The sequence below is a fragment of the Ambystoma mexicanum genome, chromosome 2q (assembly GCF_040938575.1).
Source record: "Ambystoma mexicanum isolate Mex_15411 chromosome 2q, UKY_AmexF1_1, whole genome shotgun sequence".
Taxonomy (NCBI): Eukaryota; Metazoa; Chordata; class Amphibia; order Caudata; family Ambystomatidae; genus Ambystoma; species Ambystoma mexicanum.
The window spans coordinates 919,381,769-919,406,769 of NC_090924.1; the positions used below are offsets into that span (position 1 = coordinate 919,381,769).

A 25,001-nucleotide genomic window follows, 5' to 3' on the forward strand; every position below is an offset into this window, starting at 1 on the left:
GTAATTTGATCCTTATGTACACCAGAAAATGAATTAGTTTCATGTTAGACTTAAATGCGGGAAAAAAAATCCCCCTGCATTCACTGACAATGGCTAAATAAAAAGCTAAAGTGCACCTTTGAATGGCTCCAAAGCTCGTCTTTTTTGTATATGTATGACAGTTAGCTTAAAGAAATAGCTTTTGCCATACTAAGCATGCTGAATAACTTAGCCTTGACCAAAATGTTTAGGTCAAGAGACTAAAAGTAAGTGGCAGGACGCCATCCCTTTCGTTTCAAGTATCATTAGCTCTTAAGTCCTTTCACTTGTTCATGAGCTGACCCTCCAGTTACATAAAGTATTATTTAAGCAGATGAAATGCAAAGGGAAACATTAATAAAAATCTATATCAACTAAAACTGTGAAGAAGTGCTCAGTTGCTTAAATTGTCCACATCCCAGTTTCACCATTTAACCAAAGTGTGTGATCCTGGGCAGACCATGTAATCAGACTGTGTCTTATCTGCAGCTCTGTAAGTGATTCACTTCAAAGCTTTATTATATCATGCTGTTATTTTTTTAAAAAAGCCTGACTTGCTCCATATATAACAATGCAATTTAGGTATTTTGCACCAGAAAATTATTTGCCACTTGGCTTACTTATGACAACTTATTCTAAAGTCAGTTGCATGGTGCCTCCAAGTATCAAAGACTGATGCTCCTTGAGATTTGCTTTCTGTGAAGTAATTTCTGTTGGTGCAATCCATATGCAAATTAGTTGATGTGTATGTATTTTGCCCCAGAGCGCCTGGACAGAGCTCTAATAGATGAGTTTCCTGCATCTGTAATGATTCTGCTCTTTTTCATTTTTGTTGTGTTAAAATGTGAGAGGCCACTAGTAATGTTAACAAAAAAATAGATTGGGGCAGGGGTGGGCGCGAATGAGACAACCTGGAATTGCGTGCACTGCATTTGAGGGGAAAGTAGCAGGCGTTTCACCCTGGCTGTCCCCCTCACCACATCTTGCAATGCTGAATACTCCACTTACAGGATAATATAGGGAGGCTTTTCATAAGATGTAACTGTCTTTTTTTTTTAAACCTTTATTTTATTTTGCTTGACACTGCATAGAGGGGTGCGTAGGGGGTACATACATCAACTTTTACAAAGATTATACAAAAAACCATGTACTTGCAGTAATATACATCTTCATGACAAAATCATAGTCGTTAATGACTGTTTATTATTCTGAGAGAAAGCTTTACATCAGCGGCTTCCTCAGAGTCAGCCTCGAGTTTTAATGCAAAGCTTTCTCTCAGAATAAACAGTGTTTTTATCTATTACAGCAACGTGCTCGCGCGGTGCTCTGCTGCTTATGTCCGTGACAGCTCGGAAGAGGGGCCACTGCTCAGGCGTAATAAAGCCAATCACCGATGAGCCGAAGACCGGATCGGTATGGGATACCAAATATTACAGAACAGGGGCACCCAGTCAGCACACAGGCTCATACATGGCCTTGGGGGCACCCAAGCCTATTCAATTGGGTAGCGCCAGTGTTGCCCAGTAGGGGCACTGTCGCGTTGGAGTGCCTGACAGGGCAGGCCCTCAACCGCATGGTGCTGCTGAATAACGACACAACATTCCATGGCTTCAGTCACTCGTAGACTGGAGAGCGGGAAGCCGCCGAGTCCTTTTATTTAGCATAGTCACAGGGCTACTGCCACGAACTCCTGGGAGATACCAAGCTCCCAACAGGGGTGACAAATTACACCGAGCTCTGTGTGGCTGTTCCCTACTTCCGTTTGCCTTTCTTCTGTGCCCACAGCCCGCTGCGTTGGCTCATTTAGTAAGACTGAGCCTGTGTGAGGCATGCACCAGAGTCTGTGGCTCCAAGGCAGGTGAAACAGATGAGCTGGCGGGTGTCTGGATGCTTTTTGCGGGTGACATCCGCCGAAAGCGAGTGAGTTCAGAGCTCAGCGCTATGCATGGCTATACAGTTCCCCGGATCTGGAATACACTTAAAGGCACGCGTTCTCGGTCCTTATCGACGACGCTTACTCTTTATCCTGCCTTCCAGTTCCATAAATGATCAAGGACATGTATGGGAGCATATTATACTCGGTGGGGCATCCTCTGCATCTGCTACCCAAAGGCGTAACGTGTAAAGACTAGTGTTGACGAGGCGTCGGTGGGTCCTTTCCTCTAATAGAAACTCTTCTCTACAGCGCATCAGAATAGAAACCGAAAAAAAGGTACGTTTTTTTTTAAGCAGGGTTTGAATTCAGGGTGGGCATCTTAAAGCAGTTTGTTTCCTTCTCAACTTTAACTGATGCCGGGCGGTTTATAGCAGCTAGTTATTATTTGTATGCCCGTGCCGCTGATTATTCTCTTTCTTGTTGGAACTAATGCTGCCACGCATTACTACTGAACTGCAAAGGAATCCGTTTTATTTTTCGACATAGTGAATTCAGAAGGCACATCATGTGAGCAATTGATATTGAGGAAAAGTTAATATGCTAGGGATTCAAATACCAAATCGCGGATCTGAAGGTACAAGACATGGCTGCTTTGTCTATAATGTTCACGGTCCTAACCTATTGGTATGTTGCTAATACTTTACATCTATAACAAATAGCTCCTTATATTTTTAGTCAATTGCCCATATTATGATTTCCAAAATCACTGGTTATGTACATTTTAAAATAGTGCATCTGTAATAACATGCACCAACTCATTTCAATTGAAACTTCATGATGGATCAATGTTTCACAATGTAAAGATTGTCATTACGACATTGTTGTGAGAACTGTAGTGACGCAGCCTCGCGAGAGCATGGCGTCAGGAGACAGCAATACGCATGCGCTCATCTTCCCGCGCGGAGACAGAGACGGTAACGAAAAAAAAAATGGAAGAGCAGGTGCTCCCATGAGTTGCTCCTGTTTGAATGCTTGGGCCTTTCTCTAAATTACTTAAAACTGCCATTGTACGGATTACGTTGTCCCTCGTAGTTCTTGTGAAGCAACAATAAAGCCCTTAAATTAACACCCCGTTGTGTTATAAGTGCAGCCACAACAGTACATATCTAGTCATCTGCATTCTGCTCTTTATAGTTTTCATTTCCATTATCAAATTCAGGGCTGAAAGTAGTAGAAAGCTGATAAAGAGCGTGTTGGCTACTCACATTACACATTTGCAAATGTAACATCTGTGCAAAACATGTTTTAAACCCCCCCCCCCCACTATCCCCCTTATCCAGTCCTCACAATGCATACCTGTCTACTCACCCGCTTTTGGTGGGTGACACATTTTCTGTCCATGGGTGTTAATGCAGATTTCACCCACAAAAGTGAAATCTTCATTTTTATCCACCATTTCTATTTGAAAAAGGTTGACAGATGGGTATGCTGAGGTAAACCCAAGTGTTTGGGCAGAATTACATTTTTGGTGTTCTGGGTACCATTATCTTTTTGCTGTGTAATGTGTTGCCTATTTCGGCCCTACAGTGTTTCTATAGCCCTAGAAGGGTTTTGTGGATTAGCTGGTGGCAGCTGTGATTTAGTTTTTCTACTCTGGGGTTCGGGGTTGTGTGTGTGTGTGTGTGTGGGGGGAGGGGGGGTTGGGAGGGCGGGTGGAAGAGATCTGCTTAACCTAGCTGTTGTAATGTAAGCAGTGGTGGAAATGGAAAAAGTGTGGTGGGGATCCCACAAAACAAGGGCTGGGGTGGAGGAGGAGTTGGGGGGGGCAGGGCAAGAGGGGGCTTGGTCTAGAGGGGGCGGGGCTCGTAGTGGACATCCAGCAATGCTGGAATACTTAAAAAAAATAAAAATAAAATAATAAGCGCCTGCGACGGCAGCATTGCCTTTTACTGCGGCTTCGCTACATGTACAATTGAAAGGAATCAGTTGTACATGTAGCGAGAATTGTGCATTACACACCAGTGCCAAAGCCACTGTAAAAGGCAATGCCTTCGCGGGCGCTTTTTTGTTTTTTTAAGTATTCCAGCGTGGTTGATGGGCTTGGGTGGCTGACTCTAGCCGGATCCCGAGATCCGGCTCCATATCTGGTGCCGGATCCTCCGAGAACCGGCCCAATGACCAGCACTGAATGTAAGTCTATTCTGGTCCTGTTCTACTGGCCATGGATGCATGCTGTTAGAATGTTGGTGAGTGTTATGATTGGCAGCTCAGGAGAATATTGAGTGAGTGTTGTGAGTGAGTGTTCCATGTGTGTAAGTTGGGGGCCTGAGCTGGTGATGTGAGGATGGCCGGTGGGTGTCTGTGTGACTAAGTGTCCTGTACCATAACTACAAGTAACTGGATCTGTACAATTTTATATATATATATATATATATCTTTCCTGGATTTACCTTTGAGGCTCCACAGCTGGTCTGCGTGCTAACCATTGAGCCCTAACCAAACTACGACACTAACATGCATAAACATGTATTGTTTCAACACTGTAATACAACCAGAGCAGATTATAAGTACAGTGGCTGTAACAGCTCAGAGTCCTGCTGGATCCAGACCAGTACTGTAATATGCCACAAGTCTAGGCGTGCCCCTGTGCTCTTGGAGTAAGACTCCCAAATCAATACCCTGTTTTTCAGTATAGACTGTAATGAGGCAGACCCAATGCAGGAGCAGAGCAAAGAGTTTTGAAAGCAATTAACTGAGGGTAAAGCTACAGAAAATTATCAGGGGTGCCGTCCGTGATAGCCTCTTGCAAGGGCTGCGTGATAATGGCATAATTCTGGATCCAGTTATGGCAGTACCTGCTTATCTCCAGTAAACTGCAAGAGCAGAAGTCCAAGCAAAGGGCAGGTGACTTGACAGAAACCAGAACACATGTTTTGATTCTTATCTGCATGAACCATGAAGGAGAGCGGTACAGACTTTTTTCTCTAAACTGTTCTCTGATCCTGTCGGAGCAAACAGTGAGATGAGAAATAGCTTATTTCTGTTCATCTGCTGCTGTATTTTGTGTCTGGGGAAGGGCATTATGCATGGATGTTTATTTTATTAGCATTTTATGAATGCAGAAGTAATAATGTTTATAACTTAGTTTCATTTGGGAGGTAGCCTTTTAACAAGACAAGGGATGCTTTTTCAGTGTTTTCTTACTTGCATTGCGCTAAAGTATTTTTGGGAGTTTCTGTATTGTGTTCATTTATCATAAAGTTGCTTCTATGTGGTGTATCCATACACCATGTGTTGGAGAACATTTTCCAGAAATGTAATAATTTGTTTGAAGCCAGACATCATGCCACACAACTGTTTTGGTTATGTTTTCTATTCATTTTTAATTTAAGTAATGTTCTGGTTGCTTTTGCATACTATTTACACTCTTGCTTGGGCAAATAATGTTCCCTCTTACAATTTAATTGGGGCATGGATTAGTATTCAATGTCTAGTTCAAACGTCCATTAAACCTTGACTTGGAATCAATGTCGTAAATGGTACTGTAAAGGGTCAGCAGCAGCAGGGCTCTTGCTCAGTGTTGAGTGATTTGTCATTACACCAGTAACGGTAATTACAGCAGGTTTCAAATCTTCAAGACTACACTTAAAACATCCAAGCCAGTGGAAGCGCTGTTCCAAAAGAACAATGAAATGGTTGCATTTGCAAATGAAATAGAAACTCAGCAAATAGAAACTCAGCAAAACATGTCCCTGCAGTGATAGTCCAGATAGGTATTTCAATTTTTATGTAGCGCTTCATGCAGGATTCCTTCAACTTCTAAGCACAATGATTTATTATTAGCTCAGCCAACAGTCAGTATACTGACTTCTGAAGAAGGATGTAAGTCTAATTTGGGTTAGCCAACATTTGACCATGAGATTAGATCTAGATTTGAGCATGTGCCTCTCTGCGTATCAACACTTGCATACCGTTAAGCACTACTAATTGCAGTCAATGAGGACTTTCATTAATCATTAAGAGACAATTCTTCTATCCAAACCTCAAAACACACAATACAAGTCATGTTTGCGTCACTGTATAATTGGCCAGGTTTGTTTGCATCTTAAAATTTAAAATATATACAGAAGAGCACAAATGTGCAGACCTTTGTAGAGAAAAAGGAAGGGCATATTGAGTAACATAGCCTTCTGTAATAGTAACATCCCCTTCTGCAACATGCTTTGGGAAGTGGACAAGCGGCAGCGTGGCGGGGAAATGGTGCACACATCGTTTGTTGTTCTAAGGTTGAATTACTTCTAATTATAGTTTACTAAATTGCTAATGTGCACAGTTTTTCAGATTTATGAAGCAATTAGCCTTCATATTTGAATTAGTTGATATTAGTGCTATACTAGTTATATCTATGAGCAGCTTGCACTCCGGAGGCAATTAACATTTCCTGTTCTATGTGGGTGGTGATTCCACTGCTGTTATGCTATTCTGTTCCTATTCTATGTTAGGAGAGCTTGGATCACTTACCCTCTGTTGGGCAAGTTCTTTGTGAGGGGAATTTGGACTGCTAAGCTTATGCTGTTTCCATTCTAAGCAAGTGTAGCTTGCATTTCTGATGCCCTTCATTTACCTGTTTAGTGTGGATGTGCTTGCACTGCTCTATCCCATGCAGTTATTTCTCTGTGAGTGGAACCTCTACTGCTGTGACCGACTTCTCTGTGGTAATCTTGTACTGTTGAGGCCTATGATATTCCCGTTACATGTGAGGAAAGAATGATCTACAGAGGTTCATGGCATACCTTTTCTATATTTGGAAGGTAGTGTGCACTGAATCCTATGTCGCACATGTTCTGTAGACCCATTCCTTATCTGTTCTCTGTGTGGCCATATTCTACCGTTGCTTAACTTGCGCTGATCCACTCTACCTGTTCTACATGATGGAAGCTTGCATTGCTGGTGCCATGATTTGCTTTTTCTGTTTGTGTGAGGGAAGCCTGATCAACTCCTACTCGGATGACCTGTTCTGTGTGAGCGAAAAGTTAAAATCTTTGTATTGCTCTTGTACCCATTCTTTGCATGCAGGAGAAGCTCACAGTGTTAATGCTTAGCTGTTCCTTTTGTAAGAGGGTGTTCGTTCTACTGCACACTGTTATCTGTTAATTGTGAGAGGAGCCCGCCTTTCTGTAATTTTGTGGACTGCTGCTGCATAATGATTTCCAAACAGTTAACTCTTTGGCAGAGTCGGCTGGATTCTCACATACCTTTTTGTGGAGGACAAAACACATTTTTACTCCTTTTGAAATTGCATTTAATCTCAAAGTTTAAAAATAGGAAGTAGACTACTCCCACCTCAAAATATTATCTGTAGCACTGAGTAAAAGTGACCAGAAAATAGCACTCTTCATGCATCAGGATACTGAAAAAGACACTGCAGAGGTCAATAACTGTAAAGAACGTGGTGTCAGAGCTGATACTTGCAAGAATATTGCAGGCTTTGTGACAACAGATGTCATTGGTTGCACCACAGTGTTCACAGCTCTTAGGTCTTGGACATATCTCCATGTGTTCGAGGTAGGGACAGGAAATATTGGGGTTTTACAGAGAGGTGATGGGGATCAATATACCTTGTTTTAAAATCTTGTTTAATATCGTGAGTATCCCTTTCTCTTCAGCTGGGCTTATGGGATATTGCTGGACGCATGACAGTGTTACATTATCGGGTTGTTACATCCATGGTGTAAGAATCGGTGAGGTGGCTAGCACAGCTTCAAAGGCTGTTCCATGGGCCATAAGCGGCCTGGAAAATGAGACAACCAGGGGAAATGCTGTGTCCTTTGGGTCTGCGGTAGGGGATGTAAGGGTGGGCAAGAAATGTGGCGCCTCAAGAAAATAGAGGGCGTCCTCAGGAAATGTGACGTTAGACTCTTCTTGCCTGCAATAAATGTTTGGTCTTAGTTTGGCCAAGATGTCCATCCCTAGAAAATTGGCCTAGCGTGTAGTTGCTTAAAAGGAAAGTTTGCTGTTAGGGAAGTGGACTAAGGTTCAGACTTACAAGGCCAGGCAAACTGGCAGAGTTATGGCTTAGCCTTCCACTCCCACCATAGAGACTATAGGCCGAATGGGATAGGGCAGGAAACTCAACGGCCTGCACAGTGTTGCAGAAAGCTCCAGTATCTACAAGAAGTTTGGCTGGTTTGAATAAAATACTGACTGGTACAAAGGGTGCTTTGTTCTGCAAGGCTAAGGTCATTGCAGTGATCAGAATCTCTGGGTCAGCAGTTTGCCATTATGGAGGAAACTGGAGGTACCCCTGACCTGATGATGGTTGCAGGGTTATCGGAGGGTACTGATTAGGGTTAGCAGCACCTACCACTGGCATTATATGGGGCTGAGACTGAGTTACTGTAAAACTCTTGGGCTGAGAAGTCATGCATTGTGGTTGTAGTCCAATTGGTTGGGTGTTCAATCAGCCAAGGTTAAGCGTGGAGGCCTGATATTGACGGCAGTTAGGACATTCCTCTTTCCAATGGCCAGGCTGTTGGCAATAGTTACATACTTAACCTGCTGAGCTATTGTACCAGCTATTTAAGCGCTCGCTGCTGCGATCCACTGGTCGCAGGTTTGAATCCCGGTACGGCCGACTCAGCCTTTAATCCTTCCGAGGTCAAAAAAATGAGTACCAATTACGATAGGATAGTAATAATTGTATATAAAATGTTCTATGTAAAGCATTTTGGATAAATGTGCTGTATAAATAACAGGTTATTATACTTGCAGGGGGGGGGGCAAGGTGTACTTGGGCTGGAAAGGATCTGAATTGGGTTGGGGTCTATTATGATCTGGGTTCAGGCCTCCAGATAAGGTACCTGGGAACCAGGCCTTTTTACGCATGAAAATCTTGTAAATACGACAACTTTATTATTTTCCTGTGTACATTTACACACAAGTTTAGAGCAGAGGGCAGAGCAACGGTCCGGTTACTTGACAGAAACCAGAAGGATTCTTTTGATTTTTATCTACATGGATGTAATTGCAAGCCATGGATAAACGCCTCTGAAACAGAATGTATTTCTCGGAGTCTTTAAAAAAAAAAAACTGCACACTGTGATAAAAGGAATGGTTTATATCCATTCAGCTTTTGCTGTGTTGCTGCTCATGGAGCAAACAGAAGCACTGTGCATATTTAGTTTCCTAATATTTTAGGATTGTAACATTAATAAGATGGAAAACGAAGTTGCAATTGAGAATTGATATTTTGAACAAATTATGCTTTTTTTCCCCTAGTGAAAGTAACCCAGTATTGCATTGCACAATTGTATCTTTCAGATTTTCTGTGCTGTGTGCAAAATCATGCGCAGTCAGATCATTTTTACACTTGTAATTTATGCTCTAATTATAAAAACAGTGTGTAGAATGATGACTATGCACAGTCTAGTTTACATCCATTCAAACTTGCAGTCAATGTGGTACATTAATATAAAATGGTCAGTGGCAGCAGAGTCTTTGCTCAAGGGTGAGTGATTGTCATTGCACCAATCTCAGGTGTTCTAGCATCTCACATCTTCAAAACTACAATTAAAACATCCAAAACCAGACTCTCCAGGAAGTGCAAGCGCTGTTCAAAATCAAACAAATTAAAATTACATTTGTAATTGAAATAGAAACTCAGCAAAACCGGTCCCTGTGATTATCCAGATAGGTATTTAACTTTATGTAGCGCTTCATACATGGTTCGTCCAGCATCTAGGCAATGTGATTATTACACCTCAGTTGATACTCAGTTAACCGACCTCTGAAGCATGTTAGCCAATAAGATAGCCGAGCCGGTTGAGCATCTGTTGCTGCAATCTGTGTGTGATCTGTAGGTTGCAGGTTCGAATCCCGGCAAGGCCAACTCAGCCTTTCATCCTTTCAAGGTCGATAAAGGAGTACCGACTTCGGTTTGATGATAATTGTGATAAATATGTTCCATGTACAGCGCGTTGCCAAAACGCGCTATATAAATAACCATTTAACCTTGACATTAGATATAAAATTTAGCATGGGGTCCTTGCTTCTCTGCACTGTTGTATCATAACATTGGCTTACCATTAGGTAGTAATAGCTGCAGGAAACGAGGACTTTCATTAAACATCAAAATACAGTTCTGCTCAAAACACGTAATACAATTCGTGCTTTACTATGTACTTGGCTAGGTTTTTGTGTTTTCAACATTAAAATATATACAGGAGAGCTCAAATGGCCAGACCTTAGAGAAATAATGAAAGGTGTATTCTGTCACAATGCAGAAAGCTGCTGCATAGTAATAATTTCCATACAATTTTTGCACACGTCGACTGGATGTCACATACATTTTACTCTCTTGCAAAGGAGAAAAGTCATTTTTACTCTCTTAAAATCACATTTACTCTCTGAGTTTAAAAATAGGGAGTAAAATACTCTCACCTCAAACTCTTATCTGGAGCACTGTGTGGGTTGTACAGTCAATCCCTATTGGGCCGATGATGGCCCTGCCCCGATAGTACAGGCCTGCAATCTGCATCTCGTGAAGAGTTAAGTCGGGGGCTCAGCTGGGTCCCCTTTGGCCCGAAATTTATTTTCTGGTGCTCATCTCATGACGCTATTGCGCGCACCGCAACCCCGTCCCCATTTCCTGATCTGCATTGTTGCCTCTGTATTCCCGCCCCCTGAGCGCCGTGAATGGGCCTTCAGCTCTATTTAGCCCCAACCCCCAGGGCGGACACCTTCCCAGCAGTCCCTGCAGCTAAAGGCCTCAAGACAAAGGGAAGGTCCTACAGAAGCAGCTCCAGATGGTGTCTACTGGTGTCAGCCGGGGAAGCAGGCAGCCGTCAACCAGTAGCGCCAGACATAGTAAGTGGGGTGTGGACAGGGCGCTGAGCCCCACTAAACTGGCCCCCCTCTCCGATATCTTATTTAATCCAACGCCCAGTAGCTTGTGGCCTGCGTGTACCCATTTGCATTTGGCAACTTTCCCCAGCTAATACACCCACCAAGGTGTACCGTTTTGCCAGCCATGTATCACATCTAGGAGAACTGTTGGTTGGCGACACATCACAGCTATGTGGATGGCACTCTAACTGTACTGGCAACTCTGGGCACATTTGTGATTGGTTGCTTGCGTCACATCTATACTGAATTGTAATTATTAGCTTGCATCACATCTTCACAGGAGTATGAATGTTAGCTTGCATCACATCTAGATAGAAATGTGAACATCTAGCTTACAGCACACCTAGATAGTAAAAAAAAAAACTCATCCCTCTGCATACACCGCTCAAACTCTGAACTAAACACAACCATATCTTCAAACCGCATTCACTTCACTACTCCAGTCCGCACATAGCCCCGCACAACAGCACACGAAAACTAGCAACCGAAAAAATACACCTCAGCAAATGGTGAAAACTGAATGGAAGCTGCCAACAGAACATCACAGCTCTTGCTCTTTCTCCCGCTATGTCCTACTAACTTACCCTACCACCTTGCCTTTCAGAGCCGCCAGGGGACCACTCCCATGGTGATAGTGCGCAGTATAAATATTATTTAACATTAACATGCTGCCGGTCAAGTGGCACAGCGAGTAGAGCGCTCGCTTTGACACCCGTGCAAACTCAGCCTTTCATCCTTCCGAGGTCGATAAATGAGCACCACACACCGTGGGTAATAATAAGCAGCGCTCAGATACCTGAGGGTTTGTAGCGCTATATAAATGCCAAATTATTATTATTATTAACATAACATTGTAGTGGTGGGCTCTTCCGTTTTTTGAAGCTGCAGGGCCATGAGTCTTTTGTTGACATCTGATTTATTTTTACTGTAAACATTCCAATAGTGAACTGCTTGAGATAGTATAGAGGGGTAACGTCACCTGGACCTGGCCTGGCTTGTAGGGGCTACATGCTTGTCACCTAAGTGACCCCAGAAATAAAGATTCGGACACCAGGGTAATAAAAGTATTTTAATAAATGTAGTGTGTGCTTTATTTATTTATGTGTTGTGTTGGATCAAACCATCCAGCCCATGTTGGGCTGGATGGAATATTTAATAGACAACAGAAGAGAAAACAAAGGAATAGAACTTCCCTCCCAAGAATGCACTGGGCAGGGGTGAAAAGAATCCAGTGCAGATTTGAAAGAAAAAGACAGTTGAAAAAAAGACACAGAAAGGAGAAGAAAAAGGGAGAAGCAGGGCCAGGAAGCACCAACAGTGGGCGCAGATGCGCAGCAGTGAAAGCGTCAGAGGCCGTCTGAAGTCAAGACGGCCACGGGTGTGGCAGTTAAAGCAGCAGTGTCACCACAGCACAGGGGGTGCTGCTTGAAGTAAAAAAGGTAGCATGGACCGCATGGCCCCCACACTAACTGGGTCGCCCAATGATTTTAAAGCAGGCCGCGGGTGCATGACGAGTGCGGGTGGGCTCCCAAGCCAGCAGGGCCCACCCACAAGATTCATAAAGGCCAGCGGGTGCCGCAATGATTATGGGCGGCCCCCACACCAACAGGGCTACCCGGAAGAAATCGGAGGCTGCGGGGAGTGGCGGCGATGGTGGGCGGGCCCTCCACTCGTGCAGGGGGCTGCCTAGAAAACAAAACAGCACAGGCTGCGCAGTGAGCATGGGTGGTCCCACGTGGTGGACGGGGCCACCTTCAAGAAAGAAGAGGGAAGGCCCCCATCTAGCATCAGGGGGCAGGGTCCAGCCAGCTCTGCAAACATCCCTGAAGCCAGCCTTCAGTGGGCTAGAGCCACCAGAGACAGCCCTAAAAGGTAATATGGAAGGGGTGACCGACTGGAGCAGGCACTCCATTGTGACATAGTGTTGTATGTAAATTTATATATGTATTATATGTATAGATTTAATTATTAAATGTTAACTTGGGAAAAGAAGAATAGGGATTATATAGAGGGCAGTATGTTATGTGGGGTTAAAGTTAAGTAAGGGAAGGATGATAAGTATCTGCAATGATATTAAATAGATAAAAGGGTCTACAGTGGAGGTACCCTGGCATGAGGTAGCAGGATAGTGTGGCGACCTGCCTGAGGCCAGCTAGCGAAATGGGACCACCCACAAGGGCCATCCTATGGCCTCACACTGCATGTGGGTGGTACCTGAGTTTAGGTAAGGGGTCTGTTGCATCAGGCTCGCTCACACTAAGGATCCTTGAGACCTTTCCAGGGAAGGGTGAGCTGTTGGGGAGAACTCCCAGGTATGCCAGAGGCATACTGGAAGTTTGTGGACTTGGATGGCTCAACACCCTCCCCGAGAATACATAGAGGACTCTGTCAACGGCAAGTTAAAACTGCGGTTTATTACTGACAAAACCAACAGGGATCAGCACAGGAACAGAGAATTATTCATGCACTTCTCGCTCTTCCTCTGCTCGCAGGCCGGTTTTACCCTCAAATGGCGTCAGCACTTTGTCACAACCTGGGCCCTTCTCGCCCTTCTCCAGAAAACCTATCGGGTCAGGTCAGTGGGTACTGATTCTATAACCTATACAGGGCACTATAGATGTTGTACTGCCTCTCGCATGTCAGGGGCTGGCCTGTTCCATTCCCAATTCACTAAATTCGGGAGGATAGCTCATGGACAACGTGCTTGCCTTGGAAGCAAGACAACACGGAGCAACACATGTTCGATACCCGGGTCCGCACTTAGAAACCTCTGGGTATTAAGCGTGTTATAAATAATCTATCATATTTTTGCAGTGTTGTGGGCTTATCATTGGTTCCTGCCCGTTGCTACCCACCCCTAGGGTACTAAACTGTGATTGGCTAGAGCTGACAACCCCAGGCCTGGGACTCAAAATGGTTCTCGGCGTGCTGTGTACCTTTTCAAGGTGATGAGACTTACTATGTGTCTGTTTTGTAACTTGTGTGCACCACCTTTGCCTTGTGAGAATATTCTCCTGCTCGGCGCAACACTTTTTGCATACTTCTTGCAGTTTGTGTCGGTATGCCCGAGTCCGGCTCTCCTTTCTCACCACCGATCACTGTCCATTGTCTGCTTCAGCTGTATCACATGTTCAGAGACCACGAATTTGAGCTCTGCAGCTCTGAATTATGAGGATTCCCTTTTTCTGCAGCTGGTCCCTTTGTCGTCTGGGGATTGGAATGTCTTCCATATTTCTTGACCTTGGCTGCGGTTTCTTTCCCACACGAATGGCTCCTTGTGCAGCCTGAATTGGCTCAGGTCATCTCTTACTCCTCAATTTGAGGCCTGCTGTAATGTTTCTAAACCTTATAATGCGGTTCCTACATTGTCCATGTTACACTACATTCTCTGAGTTAGCTATACACGGTTTGATCAGGTTCTATATATATATTCCTGTATGTCCATGTGACTATGTTCTCTACATGTTAGTCACACTTGGCTCTGTCGGGTCCTTATAGTTGCTTTTGCAGTTCCATAGTTATTTGCGTTTAAGCATCTGCAAGCTGTTGATCAGCATCTCTTGTCTGTTGCGGTTTCTGTGTTACTGCGTTTGGCTACTGACAAAATAATAAAAGCAATGACAGTATGTATATTTGTCTGTCCTCTAACTATAGAACTGTACACTCGTGTTCTTCATGTATTCGAGTGTGTGTCACGAATTGCGGATGGGCACTTTTGCTTCATGTCTAACCCTGCTATGTCGTGGTGTCTGTAGCGACTTCAGCAACATGGCTTCTTGGTGCTTTAGTCCATGCTGTCCATATAGGTGTCCCTGACCATGGGCTGCAGTTCTTCGTACACTCATGGATAGATCTGTTTCGCGCCTGGTCTGCATGGCTGGCTGAGGGGATACCTCTAAATGTATTTATCAATCATAGGCGCACTCGGGATTTGTCCAAAATAAAATGGGTGATTATAGTGTTTTCTGGCCTTCCGTCTTGTCATTAACTTGATGGTAGGGGTGGTGGTGGCAGGATGCCAACTCCCTCTTCAGTCCCTCCTCTGGTCGACCTGTCAACCACATCTTTATATGCAAAGTCCTTTTGCTCTTGGCTGCCATATCTTCATCATTCCTCCGAGGTGCCCATAGTAGTTTATATGATCATCAAACAACCAGTTCATGTAATGGCATACTCATTCAGGGTTACACCACACCCACTTTCCTTCATAGTACTTTGCATCGAATGGGTTGTCCAGCTTCATTGGTCCAAGTGGGAACAGTTTGCATTGCGCAATTCTCTCTTATTTTGTTTCTTTCCGCCACTATCTCCTCCTTTGCTCCTCCTATATTTACATGCATCAGGACCTGCATCCCGAAAGCCTTCTCTGCCGTTTTTCTTGCTCCTTGCCATCCATATTTATATCCCACACATTGAAATTGCTGCTAGTATTGATGCGCCCATTATCACCTTTAGTCTGTCTGACAGCTATGACGGCATGACCAAATGTATGCTATCCAGCTCTGATCCTTTCCAGTACCCTTTGCTGCGGCTCCCATTTTGGCTTGCATCTGCGATAGTTGCAGTACCGCTTTTGACAGTGTACTATTGTCCTCATCGTTGGCAGGTATTAACGTGCAACAGGAACTCCCAATTTTTGCGCAAACTCCTCCTTCCATAGCTGTGAGCCGATCCAGAACTTATCTATTCTGGAGTGCCACCAACCTTATTGGCCGGAGCTCTTCTTTTATTGCGTTGAACCCCTTCACTGTGGAGTTGATCGTCACCATCAGCTACCAAGGGGTAATTTGTAACCATTTCGCATTTGTTTACGTCTGTACGGATGGTATTAATGATGCGAAGAACATCTGTGTCCTGCTGAAGAGTCTGTGTTCTGCTGGTACTTCATTTACTGCTGTTTCTGATGCTTCTGTCATGATGCCTGCTCCCGAGGAGCCAGGTCAGGCCCAGCGTCCCCGGAAGCAGACTTCATTCTCACCAAGCAGGACCCAGCAAACCCCTATAGGGGCTCTTTGGACCTTGTCCTGGCGCCTTTGGCGCCAGGCTCATAAAAGGCAGAACATTTGGTAATGCTTGGGTGAACTCACCTGAGGCAGACCATGCTGCATACTCACCCGAGGCAGACCATGCTGTCTGAAGCTCCAAGCCAACTAAGGCTGGGGAGGAACTACTTTCTTTCAGGAACTCTTTTCTTACTCGGGTGGGGCCAGTGGAAGAACACTCACCTGAAGCTCTTCCAAGGCTATTTAAACCACGCCCGGATGGCCACACGTGCTTCGCGTTATTCTGCATCTGCAGCAGGACGCTCACCGAGTCGGCTCCTGCATCCTGGCTCCTGCCACGCCCGCCAGCACCCGGAACACCTGCAAGGAGAGAAAGGCAAGCATTAGGACATTACCTACCTTCATCCAGCATCCGGATCCTTCACTCCGTCGATCCTGCAAAAGAAAGTCAAGGGTTAGAAACGCATCTCATCGCTCCTGCAGCGTCGCTTCCACTTACCTTCACGTGGCGCTGTCTAGCTCTTCAGCGGTCATAGGCGACATCGGCTGCATCCCAGCACCTACGGAAGACAATAGTTAGAAGCGCTCCGCTTCTCATGCTGCCGCGCCGCTTCCACTTACCTTCACGTGGCGCCGGCAACCTTTTCTGCGCCCATAGGCGACATCGGTCGCATTCAAGACCTACGGAGAAAAAGGACAAAACAAGGTGAGCAACGAACTAATTGCAAAAGGACAGATTACTCACCTTAAGTCTTACCTGAATTTTGTTGGGACCTCAGTTCCCTTTTCGGGTCGGAGCGGCTTTTCTGGCTTTTCCGTACCCCGGCCCCTATGGGGAAATAAGACACACTCATTAAGGTGTCGGAGCAAACCACTACGGCACACCTTCATTAAAAGTACTCACCTGAGCTTACCTCGGCGAATCCATTCCTCCACACGGATTCCTCACCTAGTCCCTGAAAATTAAACAAAGGCCAAGGGACAAATAAGACTTGATCTGTGAATCTACGCGCCCCTGCGTCAGAAGCAGGATGGAGAGCTCGTCCATACAGAAATTAAGGGGAGAGTCTGCGGAAGGCACAGCTAGGGTTCGAGGAGGGTGAGAAGGGGAAAAAGGGGGGAATCTCACACACAATCTAGCAGACAGTTAACTCCCTTTTCCCATCTACAGAAGGATTATTCTACGGGCCAGACAGACGAGGTTTGGGGGTCCAGTCCATCTTCCAAGCACTACGCTTTACCGTGGAAGAAGTTGTAGCAGTCCAGAACGGGTCGGCACCTCCGTTGGAATCAGGGGAGCGTTACAGAACGCGAAGCCTACCAATAACTTCCTACCCAGGCGCCATGGAAACTTCCGAGACAGACCAGCTGGCCCAGCTATTAGGGGAATTACGGGCCGAAGTTCATTCCGCTCGCCAGGAGACGAATGCCCTCAGGAGGGAGTTAATTGTGTCAAAGGAACGAACTGAGGATCTTGCCCGCCACTGTTGCAGAGTCAAGCTGGTCAAACTCCTCTACCGAGTTCAGGGGGTAGTTTCACCCCCGTGGCGTCAACTAATCCAGTGCAAATCAATCTACCTGGAAACGTGCCACTGGCCTCGCCTGAACGTTTTGCTGGAGATCCCAAAAGATTCGCAGTATTTATGAATCAATGCCGATTGCATTTCCTCTGCAGACCTCGGGCCTTCCCGAATGACCAAACCAAGGTAGCCTTTGTACTTTCTTATCTCAGCGGCAGCGCAGCTGATTGGTCAATCCCATTGGTTACTCAAGATGACCCGATCCTTCAGAACTTTCAAGCCTTCCAGACAAGTATGGAAAGACTTTTTGCGAGGTATTCTCAGGGACAGGCCCTGGACAACGAACTCCTATCTCTACGACAGGGTAATCTGGACCTCTTAGCTTACATTGTGACCTTCAATAGGTTAGTTGTGGAAACAAGATGGCCCGAGGATAAGAGAATTACGCTATTCCATCGAGGTCTACGTGGAGAACTTAAAGATGTCTTGGCCCAGGTCGTAAATCCACCCCAGGACTGCTCGAACTATATTGACTTAGTGGTCCAACTGGATCACAGGCTTCAAAACAGAAAAGCAGATCGGTTCAGGTTTGAAACCCGGGTTTTTTGCCAAAGCCCAGGTTCACCCCAAGGGTGTCGATGCTACTGAACCTATGCAGATTGGAGTAGTCAAGGGACCTTTGACCCAAAGGGAGCGTGAAAGAAGACGGCAAATGCAATTGTGCCTCTACTGTGGAACTTCAGGACACTTCTTGCGAGACTGCCCTGTAAAACCGCCCAAAAAGGCGGTAGGAGCCATGGATAAAGATCTTGTAGAATCTGAGCCGGGAAACGACCACGCCCGACAAGCGTAGAGGTCCGCTTGCCGAGCTTAAAAACCAACTCTTTGACCTCGCACTTCACCATGCCAATGGTCCTCGGAAATCCAAAGCAGCCTGAACGTTTGCATGCAAGCATTGGCCTAGCTACCGTAACTCCTGTCAGTTTGCAAATACCGCCAGAGTACCAAGAGTTTCAAGACGTCTTCCAAAAGGAACAGGCCAATACTCTACCGCCCCACAGGTCATACGATTGCCAGATAGATCTACTACCCGGTGCAACACCCCCTTGCAGCAGGATCTATGCCCTTACCGAGCCCGAGAATCCTCATTTACGACAATATCTGGACCAGTACTTAGCCAATGGTTTTATTCGCCCGTCTAAGTCTCCTGCATCCTCGGCTTTATTCTTCGTACCAAAAAAAGAAGGCGATCTCAGAACTTGTATAGACTACCGCGCACTGAACCAGATAACTGTCAAAAAAAGATACTCTTTGCCTTTGATCCCTGAACTCCTTGACCAAGTGAAAGATGCCTGCATATACACCAAGCTAGATCTCCGGGGGGCTTACCATCTAGTGCGAATCAAAGAAGGCGATGAATGGAAAACTGCCTTCCGCACTAAATATGGGTTGTTCGAGTACCAAGTTATGCCTTTTGGACTGTGCAATGCACCGGCTGCCTTCCAATATTTCATGAACGATGTCCTCAGGGAACTCATCGATGTTTGTGTTATCGTATACATCGATGACATTCTTGTATACTCCTCTTCAGAATCTGATCATCGAAACCATGTCAGGGCAGTCCTCGAGAAATTGCGCCAACACAAACTATTTGCTAAACTTGAAAAATGTGTTTTCCATGTCAAGGAAGTCGAATTTCTAGGTTTTATCCTGACACCTAAAGGAGTCCACATGGACTCACGAAAAGTGGATGCTATCCTCAAATGGCCATCACCCAGCTCTGTAAAAGGTGTTCAAAGCATGCTTGGCTTTGCCAATTTTTATCGCAGGTTCATTCCGGAGTTTTCACGGGTGGTTCAACCCATCACTGCACTCTTAAGAAAAAATAAACGTTTTGAATGGTCTAAAGAAGCTGAGCAAGCCTTTCAAGAACTAAAAGCTAAATTTACTTCTGCACCCGTATTGAAACACCCGCGCCCGGATCTCCCTTATATCGTCGAAACCGACGCATCCAGTCTAGCTATGGGAGCTGTCCTTTCTCAAAAGGACCCAGAGACTAACCAACTGCATCCTGTTGCGTTCTGGTCCAGAAAATTCTCGGCTCCCGAGATTAACTACGCCATCATGGACAAAGAACTGTTAGTGATTAAATCTGCTTTTAAGGCCTGGCGACATTATCTCCTTGGCGCAAGACATACCATCACGGTGATCACCGACCATTGGAATTTACAGTACTTGAAAACTGCCAAGGCTCAGTCATCTCGACCGCTCCGTTGGGCTCTGTTTTTTGCTGAATTTGATTTCATAATCACCTACCGTCCTGGCTGTAAGAATGGCAAAGCGGATGCTCTATCCCGAATTGGAATGGGGGACACAGTCACTAACTCAGAGCCTGTGCCGATAATTCTCGAACAGAGGATCTTAAGTATGACTTCTTCACAATCGCTAGAAAATATCCAGACTAGAGTTAAACAACTCCTGGACCCAACAGACTTGCAGGACTGGGTTCAAAAGGGATCTGATTTTACTGTAGATAACGATTTACCTTATTTCCGAGGACGATTATTTCTTCCACACACGGATTTACAAAAGCTAGTTGTTTCCTGTTATCACGATACACTAATAGAGGACACCCCGGCATTGCCAAAACTAAGGAAAAGGTGAAAAGACAATTCTGGTGGCCTTCTTGGCGAAAAGATGTAAAATCATTTGTGATGTCCTGTGGTGTGTGCGCCCAAAATAAAGGCCAAAAGAAAAGACCAGCCGGTCTTCTTCAACCGTTAGACATTCCACCATCGCCCTGGCACACCCTGTCATTGGATTTTATTACGGACCTACCCCCCTGTTCAGGATATAACACTATTCTTGTTATTGTGGATTTATTCTCCAAGATGGCACACTTCATTCCATTAAAAGGTTTACCTTCAGATTCGGTTCTAGCTAAAGAATTCCTTGAAAATGTTGTCCGGTTACACAGATTTCCGTCTGTGCTGATTTCAGATCGAGGAAGCCAATTTATTTCCCACTTTTGGCGTAGATGTTGTCAATTGGCACAAATCGATGTAAGACTATCAACCAGTCATAACCCCCAGACCGATGGTCAAACAAAAAGAACGAACCAGACTCTCGAACAATATTTACGTTGTATGCTGCAACAATCTGAAAGTAACTGGAAAGACATTCTTTGGATAGCTGAATATGCATATAATAATTCTGTACACTCTGGAACTGGGCAAAGTCCTTTTTACACTTTATATGGGCTTCACCCTCGAACCTCTGACCTGGATCCACCTCATGATCTCGGAACACCCGCAGTGGACCAGCTGCATACCGCAATTACCAAAGCCTTCAAAGAAGCAACTGAACATTTACAACAAGCCAAGAAAAGATACAAGAAAAGTGCTGATCGGCATCGAAGTGAGGCACCTCAGTACCAGATTGGGGACCAAGTCTGGCTGGCTACCAGACACTTATCACTCAAAGGACCTCGAACTTTTAATCCCAAATACCTGGGACCATATTCCATTACGGCCATAATCAATCCTGTGGCCGTTAAACTGGATTTACCAGCTCATATGCAAATACATCCTGTTTTTCATGTGTCACTTTTGAAACCTGTGCAACCTGGAACCAGACTAATCAAGCCTCCAGAACCCATTCAAGTGAAGGGAGAACCTGAGTTCGAGGTGAAGAACATTTTAGATTCTAAAATGATAAGATCAAGGCTTTTCTATCTAATCGATTGGAAGGGTTACGGGCCTCAAGAGAGGTCATGGGAACCCCATGACCATGTACATGCTCCTCGGTTAATTAAAACATTTCAACAGACCTTCCCAGACAAACCAAAACCCCCGGGGAAAACAACCTTGGGAGGGGGAGTGCTGTCATGATGCCTGCTCCCGAGGAGCCAGGTAAGGCCCAGCGTCCCCGGAAGCAGACTTCATTCTCACCAAGCAGGACCCAGCAAACCCCTATAGGGGCTCTTTGGACCTTGTCCTGGCGCCTTTGGCTCCAGGCTCATAAAAGGCATCTGTCCTGGCGCCATAGGCGCCAGGCTCATCATGGCAGAACATTTGGTAATGCTTGGGTGAACTCACCTGAGGCAGACCATGCTGCATACTCACCCGAGGCAGACCATGCTGTCTGAAGCTCCAAGCCAACTAAGGCTGGGGAGGAACTATTTTCTTTCACAAACTCTTTTCTTACTCGGGTGGGGCCAGTGGAAGAACACTCACCTGAAGCTCTTCCAAGGCTATTTAAACCATTCCCGGATGGCCACACGTGCTTCGCGTTATTCTGCATCTGCAGCAGGACGCTCACCGAGTCGGCTCCTGCATCCTGGCTCCTGCCACGCCCGCCAGCACCCGGAACACCTGCAAGGAGAGAAAGGCAAGCATTAGGACATTACCTACCTTCATCCAGCATCCGGATCCTTCACTCCGTCGATCCTGCAAAAGAAAGTCAAGGGTTAGAAACGCATCTCATCGCTCGCTGCAGCGTCGCTTCCACTTACCTTCACGTGGCGCTGTCTAGCTCTTCAGCGGTCATAGGCGACATCGGCCGCATCCCAGCACCTACGGAAGACAATAGTTGGAAGCGCTTCGCTTCTCACGCTGCCGCGCCGCTTCCACTTACCTTCACGTGGCGCCGGCAACCTTTTCTGCGCCCATAGGCGACATCGGTCGCATTCAAGACCTACGGAGAAAAAGGACAAAACAAGGTGAGCAACGAACTAATTACAAAAGGACAGATTACTCACCTTAAGTCTTACCTGAATTTTGTTGGGACCTCAGTCCCCTTTTCGGGTCGGAGCGGCTTTTCTGGCTTTTCCGTACCCCGGCCCCTATGGGGAAATAAGACACACTCATTAAGCCGTCGTAGCAAACCACTACGGCACACCTTCATTAAAAGTACTCACCTGAGCTTACCTCGGCGAATCCATTCCTCCACACGGATTCCTCACCTAGTCCCTGAAAATTAAACAAAGGCCAAGGGACAAATAAGACTTGATCTGTGAAATAACTGGAAATCTACGCGCCCCTGCGTCAGAAGCAGGATGGAGAGCTCGTCCATACAGAAATTAAGGGGAGAGTCTGCGGAAGGCACAGCTAGGGTTCGAGAAGGGGAAAAAGGGGGGAATCTCACACACAATCTAGCAGACAGTTAACTCCCTTTTCCCATCTACAGAAGGATTATTCTACGGGCCAGACAGACGAGGTTTGGGGGTCCAGTTCAGTCCATCTTCCAAGCACTATGCTTTACCGTGGAAGAAGTTGTAGCAGTCCAGAACGGGTCGGCGCCTCCGTGGGAATCAGGTGAGCGTTACAGCTTCTGAGAAGTAATTTCCACCTCTTTACTCTGCTCCGTTCAGCTGGCTTGTCTTTCTTGTATGTTTGTTCTTCCTTCAGTGGCCTCTTCTTTCTTTTGTTAGTGTCCATTTTCAGGAATTCATCAAGCTTCACATCTTTTTGTGTCAAAACCAACAAAGGCATGTTGATGTGCACCAAAGAGCAAACTCATCCCCAATTGGGTGGCAGCTTGTTGTATGTCTTCAATCCGCATTCCCAGTAATGATCCATCCATACTGCTGTTCCTGTCTTCATAGCTGCGTTTCTTTTGATGCTTCTGCACCCAACATTCTCGCCAACTTCAACTTCACTGTTGTTCTGATAGCACAGTGCTGGTGTCTTCAGAGCTATTATCGGCATTGGTCCAGCTTCATTCTTCACCCATGTCAGTAGCTTGGCACTCGCCTCCCACTCCTTCAGGCACTTGTCGTTTTTTTGTTGTACCTTGTTCACTGGTGATTGTGCTAGTGTCAGTGCCTTGCTCCCTACCACTCCATCATTCCATCCATCTTCTGTGTACACTTAACCATACATGTGACGGGCTCTTTGGCCAGTATAAAAAGAAGGGGGGAGAAGGGACAGCCCTGCCTGGTTCTAGAGGAGATCCCGTTCACTCGCATTACCGCCTCGGGGGCCGTGTATAGTAGTTTGACCCACGGCATGAATTTTGGACCAGCAAACTCCATGCGGCCCATAATATCCCATAGGGCGGTCCATCCAACCGAATCAAAGTGTACTAGGGAACGGATGACCCCCATCATTCTGTTGGCCAGGACCCGGGCTAGGATTTTAGCCTCTCCATTAATGATTGAAATTGGTCTATATGAAGCGCAGGTGTCAGGGGGTTTCCCGGATTTGGGAATTATGATGATGGTGGCCTGCCTGAGGTCGTGTGGGAGCATTCCGTCAGTACGGGAGCATAGCAGCATATGGTGCATATAACCCACCACTGAGTCCCCAACTCGCCGCCAGGTCTCGACTGGGAAGACGTTCGAGCCTGGGGTCTTCCCAGCTTGAAGCTGGGCCAAAGCAGGGGCGGGTGCCAAGGAGATTAGAGACATAGGCATGGGGGGGCCACAGGGTGGCTGAGTGGGAATGGCTGGGGGGGGAGAAGGAAATCCAGTAGGCCGTTGGCTCCTTGGGTTTGTGTTGTGGAGGACCGACAGATTCCTAGGCAGCACAAGCTAGCACTGGACAGTTCGTAGGTCCGGCTGGGCAGCTGTCGGTGATCCACTTGAATAGAGGGGGCGACAGAGGTGGCCTCTCAGTGAGTAAGTACCGGGGGCAAACCCCTTCTCCTGGCCCTCGGCGGCTTCTTTTATGTCAGGGGTCCGACTGCTATGACGGCCCGTTCTTCCTTCTGTTTGAAGGGAGAGGTAGAGCAGTCCTGAGGTCTGGTCCGTGAGCCTATTGTTCACCCCCTTATTGCCCGCTGTGTTGTAGCTCTTTATACCAGAGTCTTCAGTGTGGGGGTGCCCGCCGGCCTGCTGAGCTTGAGGCCCGGGGCACTAGAGGCATGGGGGTCCGCAAAGCATGCCTGGGGGGCACTGTCTGTCTCTTGGCTTGTGGGTATCCAGAGGGGGGATGCCTCAACTCTGGTCTGACGTTACCCTGTGCTTGGGGTCTGCCAAGGCGGGGCCGCCCCAGCTGTAAGCAACTTTTGAGCAAGTGTTGCCGGTGTGCATGCCACGTGGGTTCTGGAAGGCGCTCCAGGCACATATGTCCCCCTGAAGCCGGTCTGTTAGCCCACAGTTCACCCCCTGTTGCCCGCTACAGCTATTGCCATTTGTGTTGGAGTATTCAAAGTGGGGGGGCGCCTGTTGGTAGCCGAGCCCAGGGCAGTGGAGACAGGAGGTCCGCTGTGTGTGCTCGGGAAGCACTGTTTGTCTCCTGTTGTCGCGGGTGTCCGGGAGAGGGATCTGGCAATGCGGGGTGCCTCCACTTAATCCGGCGCTGGTCCGTGTTTGGGGTCAGCGCAGGGAGGCCTCCAGGTCTTAATGGCTAGTACAGCCGATGTCGCATTCAGCTTGGGCTCCGAAAGGCGCTGCTGTTCGGGCGGGAGGAGGGGTTACAACAGCCCACAAAACCTCTGAGGGTGCGGGTGCCTCCGCCTCCCGCGACTGATCCCACAGCAGTTGTTCGTCCTACCCGTTCCGTGGCACCCGGGTCCTGGGTCTCGTCCTCCTGGGTCTGCGGGCGCTTGGAGCGTATGGACGGACAGGATGCCTACCGCCTTCAGTGCTAGTTCAAGATGGCGTTTACTCCGCTGACGTTCGTCCGCCCGATTTATTTATTTTTATTATTTTTTTATTTTTTTCACCTTCAGGGCCCT

At 46.5% G+C, this 25,001-nt stretch overlaps 1 long non-coding RNA gene across 1 annotated transcript in view; it reads left to right on the plus strand.

Annotated features, from left to right (window-relative positions):
- The first annotated feature begins 1,557 nt into the window (after positions 1–1,557).
- The window catches only part of LOC138569838 (uncharacterized), a 164,491-nt gene continuing 141,047 nt past the window's right edge, over positions 1,558–25,001 (plus strand). Inside the window, exon 1 of the long non-coding RNA XR_011303343.1 lies at positions 1,558–2,230. This is a non-coding gene — a long non-coding RNA (uncharacterized lncRNA). The remainder of the gene's footprint in view (positions 2,231–25,001) is intronic.